Genomic DNA, 2602 nt, shown 5'->3' on the forward strand with positions numbered 1-2602 from the left:
ACTGAAATTCCCTCTGGAGTCACACTAATGGACATATTAGTATCAGTTGACAAAGTACCGCGTGCTCTTAATGTTCTCCCATTAAGCTTCATGGAAAGTGGCAGGAATTCATGGACCATTATAGGAAATCTTCTATGACTTTAGCCTCTAGTAAACCGTAAGCTCTGGAAGGTCAGGCTGTGCCCCCAACTGTATGATGATGCACAAAACATCACTTATTTTAAGACAGAAGTTCTGTAAAATCAGGTTATCCTTGTCAGTACTAGAATCAGAAAATCATCTTTTATTTTTGAAAAAAAAATATGTTTTAGTAATGGATTAATTTGTGAACACTTGCTGTTTGGTTTCAAGCTAATCAGCATGTGTGACAGTCATTAATCAGGGTCTAGACTATAAGAATGCATAATTTCTTCAGTGTCATTGTGGTTTTTCATAATCCACACCTTAAATTTCGGTACTTTCAGCATTCCTTCACAAAAAGTATCATCTCTTTTTATATTAATCAATCCACATTTTTTAAAAAGGGAAAAAAGAAAAAAAGAGAAGGAAGACCCAAACTCCACAAATTGTGAAAGAAAAGACAGATTTAAAGTGTTAAGACATGGAAGTTTTTTTCTTTTCTTTTCTTTTCTTTTCTTTTCTTTTCTCTTTCTTTCTTTCTTTCTTTCGGACAGAAAGCAGGATTGGGGGAGGGGCAGAAAGAGAGAGAGAATCCCAAGCAGGCTCCACACCCAGTGCTGGACCCACGTGGGGCTTGATCTCATGACCCTGAGATCATGACCTGAGCAGAAATCAAGAGTCAGACGCTTTGTCGATGGAACCACCCAGGCACCCCAAGATCTGGGAGTTTCAAAGTGTGTAATAATAGCTGCTTTTTTATCAAATGTCTACAATACCCTGATTCTCTGCTAGGTGCTTTATCCTTATTTAATTTAATCCTCATAACAGTCCCCAAGGTCAGTGTTAACTATTTATTATGATGTGAAAACTGAAAGGTTACGTTAGTTGTCCAAGGTCACAAAGCTAACAAGGGCAAGAGCTGGTATTCAAGCCACATCTGACTCCACCCAGAACATCCCTGATTCAAAGAAAAGACTAAGACACAATGTCTCTGTACATAGTCCACCTTAACAAAACACGAATAAAGCCTTGTTTTTAACAAAATCTAGGTCATCCATCTCTCTCCCTGTCTTACACTGAGGATGGGAGGGAATGTCTCCAACACACTCCCCTGTGTCCAGGGCCTCTCCAGGTCCTATTTTCAGAATTCAAGGCTATAAAATAGTGTTTTAACTGAAGAGGGTTTGGGCTAGCATCTCCCCCAGATCTCCCTTCAGTCAGGCTTGCTCTGCTTATCCCTGTCTTCTAACTGGGCTTCTATTTAATAGGATCTGAATTGAGTAAAGGATTCCACTGGTCTTCCCTTCACCAAAAGTTAGAAGAACACTAGGGCATCTGGCTGTCTCAGTTGGTAGATTGTGCAACTCTTGATCTTGACGGTGTAGGTTTGAACCCCATGTTGGGTGTAGAGATTACCTAAAACTAAAATCTTCAAAAAAAAATTCCTTCAGCTTCAGGTATTTAATAAGTCAAGGTGCCATAGGGGCACCCAGCTGGCTCAGTCATGAGACTCTTGATCTCAGGGTTGTGAGTTCAAGCTCCATGTTGGGCATAGAGTTTACTTAAAAATAAAATAAATTTAATTTAATTTAATTTAATAAAAGAAAAACACTGATGTAGCCCAATTCTTTCTTTTATAGATGACACTCAGACCCAGTGGGCTTGAGTAAAATCACCGGGAAAGGTAGGACAGATCCTTTTCTCTTTAAGGTTTTAATGGCTGGGTCACTACAGGGAAACTATGGAATAACAAAGACAACCACCATGGGAAATATGTTCCAAGAGCCTTTCTGGCTTGTTGACCCAATAGTGGATGGTGGCTGACCCGGATTTAAATTCTGGCTCTGTCATCTACTACTGGATTATTTCTAGCAAGTTACTTAACTTTGCTAGGTCTCTTTATCTGCAAAAGGGACACCCTAACACCTGCTTGTTGGGGTTTTGTGATAATTAATAGTGTATTTAGCATGTCATAGGTTTTCCTTTCCATCCTCAGAATCTTCCAGCTTTCATTCTGTGTCTGGGAGCTCTCTTCTCACTCTCCTATTCAGGGAGCTAACTTGTACTCACTCTAGTTTCCTTCATTTCTTTCCCTGGGTTTGAATCTAAGGTCTTAGATTCTTACTAATTAAGTGATCTTGGGAAAGTGTCCTCATCTATAAAATGGGGGTCCTAATAACATATACCTTGTAGAATTATAAAAATAAGATGACATGAACTGCTTAGAATAGTGACTAATAAATACTAGGTCTCAATAAATTTTAACAAGGGCAGTTTGTGGGGTCCACAAAATAATTTTGGAGGACTCTCTTTCCTTCATAAATAAACTATTCACATTGCCTGGAAGCTTAGGCTCTTTGTGCTTCATTCTTGGAGTTCAGGAATTTCACCAGGGCATGTTTTTAAAAGTCTGTTCTGGCAATTTCTCGCTCTCTTTTATTTATTTATTTATTTATTTATTTATTTATTTATTTATTTATTT

This window comes from Ursus maritimus, unplaced genomic scaffold (assembly GCF_017311325.1).
Source record: "Ursus maritimus isolate PB19 unplaced genomic scaffold, ASM1731132v1 scaffold_17, whole genome shotgun sequence".
Classification (NCBI taxonomy): Eukaryota; Metazoa; Chordata; class Mammalia; order Carnivora; family Ursidae; genus Ursus; species Ursus maritimus.